We start from the raw sequence: 10,329 nt of genomic DNA, 5'->3' as shown, positions 1-10,329 counted from the left end.
TAGACCGAATATTATCTGCTAACCTCTGAAATATTTAAAAGCAGTTTTTTCCATAGACATTATATATTTTTATATTAAAATTTGGATGCAATTAGTTGTTTAAACAAAGAATAACAATTTTAGTTATTCTGTTGTAATTTAAAAATATTCATTACTTAAGTATCCAAGGCAAAATAACCAATGTATAGGACAATATATCCAAAAAAATTCAAAATAACCGGTTTTAAACAAGAATATTATTTTATTAAAATATATTTTTTTTTTTAATTAGTTAAATTTTTCATTTCAAAATCACATTTTAAAACAATATAATATGTTATTTATTATTTTTAAAGTTTTTCTGTAGTACTAGTGTCATACCATCATATTTTATGAAAAAAATCTTTATTAGTTATATTTTTTTACTACAATATAGTGTAACTGTAACACCAATAACTGAGAATATAATAGGTAATTATTTTATGACATTTTGTATGAAATAATATATTAATATTATACTATCAAATGTTTTTAATATATAATTTAAAAATAAACGATGTATCTAGGTACGTTTTTAAAAAAATAATGTCATTTTAAATAATTTTCTCTTTTTAAACATGTTGTTTAAAAACAAATTTATTTGTATACTTTGTCCTAGATTCCATAAACCACCATCCAAGGGTTTTGTACTTCCAATGACTCATTCTGTGTAATGTTTTATTTTTATTTATTTAGGTATGATCTACTGACTATAATGAGCTAGAAACGACATGGTCTGGCGGGTGACACGAGTGGTACTTGGGTGCCACTGGACGTAGTAGGTACCTATAGCTATATGAAATAATATAGATTGTAATTTGTAAATGTATACATAGGATCTGTACAGAAAAGAAATAAAAGTCAGTCTATGGTAGGTAGGTAGTTATTAATATATTGCTATTTAGTACTTCCGAAGAAAATATCCAGAAGGTGGGAGTGTAACAGTAGAAACGTCATAATAGCAATGAATAACCAAAAACAGTAAAAGATGATTTGAAATTCAATGCGAATGGAAATTACAGTTCCCGGTATGATATTATTTCTCAGACTCTCGGTATTAGTTATAGTAACCATGATCCATAAAGGTAGTTTACCTAACCTAACCTATACACATACAATAATTGTACGTATAAATAATATGATATTATTTATACGTATAATTATTAATATGTATATTCCACATTTTCAAATGTCAGTTTAGTAATGTGAATATTGTGTAAGTATGCGCTTATGCGTATACGTGTAAATATTGTATACTATTAATGTTTGACGAAAATAATATGTTGTTGTCGTACAAGACGGTAATTCAGTTGTAGATACTTAGGTGCAAGAAGGTATACATTATAACTTACCTATCAGGTACTACAACAGGCGCATAATATAATTTTATTAATATAACAATACACACGCATATAATATAATAATATATTTTTATATAAATAACATACCTACCGTGAAATCGAACACGATTTTATATTTAATCAAACAATTATTTATGATATATCGTACGCAGAGTCTCCTCACTGTATGTTTATAAAGTGGTATAATACGCACCTATACCTTATAGGTACATTTTTTACAGGGTGATCCATTTAACGCAAACTTGACACTCGTTATTTCAAAACTACTAAATATCGTTTTTGAACAAATTACTTATTAGGTACCTACTTCAATACAATTTTAAGTCGATACAAAATAAACATTATTATATATTTTATATTTTTTTTAAGTTTAATACTCTTTCGAATGACAATATACATTTTTTATTTCATAGTCTGAAGCAGAATATTAATCGGAGTATTTCGATCTATAAAAATCAAAATCTAGAACATGTTTTATTTTAAAGTTTAAATGAGCGAAGTAGTGGATCAACATTTTGCGCCCGATTTGCGGGGTAGGTAGCCCCCTATACTGGCTATACTATCTATTCCACTTTCGCTCGCCTAAACTTATAGCTCGTAAACTAGGTACTAGTATACAAACATGATTATTAACTCTGAAGGTACTCATTTTTGCTAACGACTCTGCAGATTATGATTGGTTATTGCTTATTGGTAAATATTGTTTTGCAATCAATGTGAAATTCGCCAATTCTAGAAATGATGCTCCCGAATTTTTAGCGTTCGTCGATAATTCTGAGGTCGGTGATATGGGGGGGGGGGCGCAGGGGGACGGAGTCCCCCTTCTTTTAAAATTATTTTTAGCGTACCCCTTCTATTTATTTGAAACGGAACGCTGGGAACCCAACATAAGCTAGTGAATTTGTAAATCGTGATTTCCTGATGCAAAATTTACTTAATAGATACACAACATTTTATATTGTTATTATAGCCTGTAAGTTGAATTAATATTATAAATTACAACAAAATAACTATAATCGTTATTTTTATTTGTTTCTATTGTGACAACTGATAAACAAAGCGTTAGAAATTAAAATCCCATTTTTAGCGGTTTTTTCTGTAATTTGTCGGTGGTTTTTCCCGTGGCATTAAATTACTATTGAGAAAACCGAAAAATGACCCCCCCCCTATAAAAAGTGTTTTTCTTTCTATATGTATTTTTCGAATAAATTTGATATTGTTTTGGTGTGATAAGTTGATGGGTGGAGAGGGAGGTGTGACGATTAATTTTGTGTGGAAAGCTCGTTTATCCAACATCAGCTGAGTCCCCCTTCTTTTTTATTTCCAAATCAACCACTGGGTATAACGACTATCGCGGTGGCTCTCACAACTGGTTCTCAAGTATTGATATAATATTATAGTGCACCGGTACCTATGGATAATAATTGAAAAATTATAGTTTTCCGGAACTATAGCATTTGGAAAATGTCAGTAAATTGAGAGAAAAAATGATTGGCGCCGACGATCACACCTTGTATCGCATTATAATATATGATATCCGAGTTATTCTGGGCACGTATAGGTACTACGCACTATGCCATATACCTAGGTGCCCATATAATGCACCCGCATCTTGTAGCTCGATCCCCGCACCCTTTCGTTACATTCTCTCGGTACCTATACATTTTCCCGCTGTTCCCTAGAGCCGCATACTGAGCCGTATATGCGGTAGATAACAGTTAATATACAGGCTGATTATTATTTCAACTGCAACGAACATGCGTCATTTGGAAAAGTATATTCTATTGTTTTTATTATTTTTATTTTTAGAAATAATCCGCCCGGAACATTCAAATTGCTCACGAAATTTATTCCAACCGCTATATTGATTTTTTATTTTTTAATGACACCCTATTTTCTTTATATAAAAATTTCATACCTGTAATGATAGCCACTCTTCACAACTAGTTAATACAATAACTAAGAAGAGTGTCATCATCATGTCCCTCAATATAATTTATTATATTATAACATTATATAATACGATCACACAGATATTTATATTATAATAAACATCTGTGGTCTTTTATGCTTATGTCTTTTACTCCTTCTATACAAGTACCGTTATAATCTGTACTCGGATGATACCCTTCGACCACCGGCCAGACTTATATAGACTCAGTCCCTCTGCGTTCGCCCTTGATGGCAGTCATACGTAATAAGCTACATTAATATATGTTCATTATAATATTTTATATTTTAAATAATAAATATATTCTTTTAAGTATTTCAAATATATAAGTTGTGTTCTTGATTAAAAAAATAAATCAAAAGTGGTTCAATATCAAGCCCATTTATTCTTCCTTTGTTCATCGAATGTCTAACGGATCTTCAATCAAATTAGGGTGAGTCAATTTAGCATATAATTAAATCCTTATATATATATATATATATATATCAACGGAGGTGAATATATATATATACATATGAGAAGATAGTAACTTGAAGTGTGTGACTGTGTACGCAATACACATAGACAACGAGTCATAACCAATAAAAAAGAAGTAAACATATTATATACACTGCGCGCACAGTCCATTTTCACGTTACTACATACCTCAAACAGAATACGTCTTTCATCAGCGTTTAGATGTATATACTCTCCGAACGTTGAACGAATAGTTTCTTATTATTAGTATTATAAGCATGTAAAGTTACTATAGGTAATTATGTCGTGTAGTCGGTGAGAGGGGGGGGGGGTTGAGATACTATTCTCAACTAAACAGTAAATGTATACAGCTATATATGTTTTAATAATAAAACAATTATTACCTAGGTTAATATTTGATGTGTATACAATTACCCGTCGAAATTAATGTTATACACTAGTACCTACGTTTAAATCCCAAACGTATGATATCATGTTATATTCATATTATAATATGAGACTGTGGTGTGTAGCGAAATTGACTAATATAACATTTAATAACAATATTAAATAGAATATAGGTGACACTAAAAAAATTCAAAAACATAATATGTTAAAATGGGTCAACCGCTGATGTGACAAGTAGGCAACAACGTTATTCCTAAATATAACCCACAAATTAAGTTAGGACTATCTTAATTTGTGATTTCGAAATAAAAATTTTTTTCCATCAGATTTTCGTTGGATCGTCTTGATAACCGTTGAGTTTGTACTCGGTTTACAATGATTTAAATTTAAATAATAATTTGGAACAAAATACCGTATTTTAAATACGTTTGTTCTGTGCTCCTTAAGACCACGGTAGGTATCCGATTATTTTTTTTCAACAAATATGTGTATTTAATTTATCATAATATTTAGTTTATTTAAAAATGTATATAACACATAACGTACAGATCAAAACGCGTATCACGCGATCGTTAGATTCTGACTAGATTACTCGGTACTGAGATGTCTCGTTACCTTGGATATGATCAACACCCTGATACTTTATATATATAACTGATTATCTCTTCTCTGTTTAATGTGTGTGTTCCAACTGTTCCACCATGTTCAGTTTTCAGTATAATATATCTAACCGTTAAACAGTTAAACTCAGTACTCATATTGTGTCGCCTCCGTCCACCCATACTACATGAGGACACTGTGCAGGACGGATCGCGTAAAATATTAGAAAAATATTATATTTTGTTATAATTTTGTTGATCTGCACAGAGATGTACCCAAATTGCCTATATATTACGCCGGACAAGTCTGGCAGACGGCAGTTGATTAATGCTATAATATTATTATTATCAAAACAAATCGAGCCACCTGCTGCAGTTGACGCTTCAACGAGACACGGTAGACACCCACAGATCCATTTGAACCCTCGGGTCTGCAGGTAATGTACCCTTGGAACCGGTTGCACCAACTGTTCAACCGGCATCGCAGTTTCCGGGATCACCATCAGTCATCACCACTCATAATTTCAACAACGCAGACAAAAATGTATAATATAATAATTATGTCTATTCGTTTTTATGAAAAAACAACTCTCAAATAACGCATGCAATAATAATTTTTGAGTAACACACTCGAATTACCGTTAATTCTATAGAATTCTATTATAAATTTGAAACTTAAGCCAGTGTTGTATTTTAATATAACCTTACCTGACTAAAAGGATGTAATGAATCAAAAATGATCTTGTGCGTTGCTATTGATGAGACATGACCTTATAATAATATATTAACTAAGTTGTTATAGTTTGGTATTTTTAAATGAATAATAATCGGTGGGGTTTGGAATGTCGACTTTCTTTACCTTAATTTTACCATTAACTAAAGCCTAATAGGTTATTTTAAATTATCTAGGCGTGTAAGCCTTTTTATTTGATAATTTAATTCATTAATATTATTACAAATTACCATTGGTTATGAATTAATATATCAATATAATTTCTTACCTGTGTACAGCGGGCAAGTATTGAGTATCTTTTTTAAGGTGAGCTCAAAAGATGAAAGTGCACAGAGCGAATGAACTCAGAACAAGGAATTACTTCTTAGGTAGTTAAATGATTTTAAAACACATTTTAATTTGAATAAAATAGTTTTAATTAAATATCTCGCAATAAGTAGTAACGGTCAACGTAGTGAAGTTAAGGCTTAGTATTTGTAACTAGCTTTGAACATAATGTGCCATGCGAGACAGGCGTAGCTGCTGGGGACAGACTGAGTTTCTGAAGGCAGACTGCTGCTGTGGTATCAAAATTGGGTCCTACTTATATCATTGACCTTTCGTACTTGTTGTTTGATTTCAAATTATTGTTGTTTATTTGAAAAGGTATATAGGTACAAAATGTGTTATTGTTAACGCACATTTTGTCATATTATATATATATGATTATCTTAATTTTTTGATTATAGTAAGGTACAAGGTACAGCTATTTTATTAGGTTTTAAGAGTAACATAATTAATAGTATTATAATGATATTATATAGTGTAGCTTTGTGGCATAATAATGTGAATATCATTACAAGGAGGTGTAATAAAAATATGCGACTTTTAATGGCATGTCGAATTCGAAAACTCCGATTACATAGCACAATGTAGTCAATTGGTCAAGACGAAAAGTTAAATCAAATACTTACTGGTGGTGCATAATTACGCCACGGAGGATCATCATCAAGTCGTGATAATAGCAGATTTTTAAACCATTTTGCGAGTTAAATGTTCATCTCGGATAACTTTAGACCACAGAAGGCTATACACGATATGATTACACGTGTATTATTATGTTAATGAAATAAAATATAAAAATTATAAAAACCAAACAATATATTATATTGTGTAAAAATGTACGTTCTTCGCCAATACATATTTTTGGACATTGAAATAATTCATGTTTAACAATATTGTTCTTATTTTGATGTTTTTTAGACCACATATTATTTGATAAAAGTAAATAATAATTTAATATTTTATGACTATCGCAGAGAATCTTATACGAAATTGATTAGCTAAATGGTTCACTAAAAACGATTATGAGATTTCTATTTTAATTTATTTGTAGATATTTGCAAAAGCAACTGCGCGAGAATTGAGCAAGTGGCGTGTATGGTGAAATTACAAATTTGTTGTAAAAAAATTGGGCAAAAATATATTTGTTTAGGATCTAGTAAAGAGAACAACATGAAATAGTTCCACTGAAAAGTAAGTATCTTTATAATAATATTTACAACGCTTATTTATTATATATATATAAAGGTAATATTAATATAATATAATAAATTCAATAATATTTAGCCGATAAAATAGATTTTAATTTAACACATAATATAGAATAACATAAAATAATTAGATAATACTTTATAATATAATATATGTTTTAAACCATTTAGACGCACAATGTCATAAATAACTAACTACGGTATTAAATTTAGCACATAATAAATTAGACGGTAGGTAGCCATTCGTACCATTCAAATATAATTATTTATAAAATAGGGTGTATCACTATAAGATCTCGATTATTTTACACTGAAAACACATACTTTAAACATGGCTAATCCCGATCGTGATACACCCCGCGCTGTGTGTACAAAGTGATTTTTTTTTAAACAAATATGGTCTCATTTTATTAGTTCGTTTTTAAGACTGAAAAAATCAAATTTTGTATTGTTATTTTGTTTACACTTTCTTTTTACCGTTGAACTGCACAATTATTTTTAATTCATCGAGATTAATACATATTTTTGTGAGAACATCACAATATAGTAGATATATCTACACACATGGGGTTTTGACCCAACAATTTACTTTCATCTAAAAGTTTATGTAAAACTAAAAACAAGGATTTTGCAGCTCGTACATTTTTAAACATCAACTAAAACTCTTAAAAATCACTTAGGTATATTATTATAGTGTCGTAATAAAGTATTGTTTCAAACATATAATTAAAAAAAAAAAAAACATACAATATTTGAAAGATAAAACGAGTTGAATACGTCGAAAAAAATCACTCTGTATAATTATATTTTAAATGTATGTATTAAATTTCAAAGTTATATTATATTACACATACAATATTTATTATAAGATTCACGAAAATTCTGGATTGGAACGGTTTTAAAACTTCGGTCCGGCCGACAAAACGCCTATATGCGGTTCGTTTAATCGGTTTAGCATCGTTTACAACAAGTATCTACCCTATATCATATTAAATATAACGTTAATTATATGTACCTACAGGGCCTCTAAAAGGGGGGGGGGTATTGGACCTGGATTTCAGGGGCCTGGCTGTTTTAGGTGTCCGTTGAAATGAATTTGTAACTTTTAAAATGTTGATGGGAATACTTATTTTATGTTAAATGGTAATATTTTATAGGGCCCGCAAAAACATTTAGTAAAGGGGCCCAAATGTTTATGTGGGGGCCTGTGTACCTCGTTCGGACGTTCTGCAGTGGTCCACCACCGACAGCGGCGACAAAAGCGCGTCGAACTCGTCACCAATATTTTCTAGTGCGGCATTGATCGTCATGTCTCTGTTCATTACGACAGTTCAACTTTGGGACCTAATCTGACTAGCCCATCATGCGGAGGACACTACCAAATTACACATCGATGGTGGTACGCTAAGATTCTATACTATAACTCAGAGACTCTATACAATATACTGGCACAACATACATACAACTATAGTCATATTTCATATCATATTATTGAACTTAGTATTATACTCTCCACGCGATCGTGTCGTACAGCCGGATTCCGTCCATCGTGAGAGTAGGTTAAAATCGTATTTTATCGAAACAAAATAATGTAGAGAGATTATGTTATTAATATAGTTATCTTGGACCACATGATAAAATATATGTATAATATTATAATAATATAGGTATAATATGTACTTATAAATAAAAATATTTTCAAAAACGATTAAACTCTTATTCACATTTATACTCATTTTTATACATACAAAACAACGGTTTTAAAGTTTAAACTCATCCCCCCCACTGCTATGAATATTTAACTGCTAGATTGTTGAGTATAGCTTTAATATAGTGTATTCTAAAGGTCCACGTACGTCTTTAAATTTGGAGCGGTTTAATTTTTTTTGTAACAATCTTAATACTTGTCGTTTACAGTTCACGGATTGTGTTTGATGTCATTATATTACGATTTACGAACTAACACTATACAATAGGTGAAATTACTGAAAAAAATCACTGTGGTGAATACGTATAACTGTATAAGGTATGGATTGTGACGAAAAATACGTAAATATAACGATAACAATTATTTTTATTATGTACAAGTACTCGATTATCCTAATTATTATTAAACATGTTCAAGCGAGTCGTTAATTTTTAAACTGAAAAATACCTAAACGGTTAGACAAAATAACGACAGGCGATGAAATTTAAAAATCATGGACCGTAAGTATAGTGATAATAACACGTATAGGCCCCATGTTTGAAAGAAGAACATTTAAAACAATGAATAAAATATAATATAACATTATAATTAAAGTATGGATTTTAAAGACATTAAATTTTTCTGCATCTACAAGTTTAAAACAAAGTTTAATTAGCTATACATTTGATTCATATACCTAATGTAGTGTAACGTAATAAATGTAATAAATGTAGGTAGATAGTAGGTGCATATAATTTTATTTTACTTTTTTGGGCTGATTTTGGGTTTTGTTATTTTTGTGTTTTAATACTATTTTAGAGATTTAATCAACATTAGTGTATTAATTATTTTAAAAAAAACATACCAAATTTTTTTTTCTCAATCTTTCAATTAAATTTTATCAGTTGACGTGGAACGTAGTTTTTCCAAATACAAACGAATTGTAGTGTCTGATTTTCGACAAAGATTTTTATTTGAAATATTAAAAGATTAAAAAAACTTTGATCGTCCAATGCAACTAAGAAGTAAGATGATAAGTGTAAGTAAATTATTTAGTTAGTATGTACGTACTATTATTTTATTAATTTTTATAAGTTATCTAAAATATATTATTAAATGTACAGATTAATCATTGATAGGAAAAATACTAGTAACATTAATTAGTGTAAACATTATAATAGTAATAAACGAATAAAAAATCTTAAAAACAGATTTTATAATTAATTGTTTTAAGGATTCTTATAGCACAATATTCTTTTAGCCCTTATTTTAAACGATTTTTTAATGGTTATTTATTGATTTAAAATCCGTACTCTAATTATAGTATATATTATATTATATTATATACATGATATAATATCGTTTAATCAATACCTACCTAACTGTAAGTATGATGGGGGTTGCTGGTTCTTAAAAAATAATTTTTATTTAAAAATTACAAACAAAAAAAACCGTATAAAATATGTGTTATCGGGTAACTTATCATAATATTATATTATTATTTATAAATAAGTGAATTTTTATTTACAGAGAAAAGTATTAATGATGGATGCGAAATGTGAAAAATGTAATTTATTATAACCA

Source organism: Acyrthosiphon pisum, chromosome A1 (assembly GCF_005508785.2).
Source record: "Acyrthosiphon pisum isolate AL4f chromosome A1, pea_aphid_22Mar2018_4r6ur, whole genome shotgun sequence".
In the NCBI taxonomy this organism is placed as follows: Eukaryota; Metazoa; Arthropoda; class Insecta; order Hemiptera; family Aphididae; genus Acyrthosiphon; species Acyrthosiphon pisum.
This window is presented reverse-complemented; position numbering follows the sequence as displayed.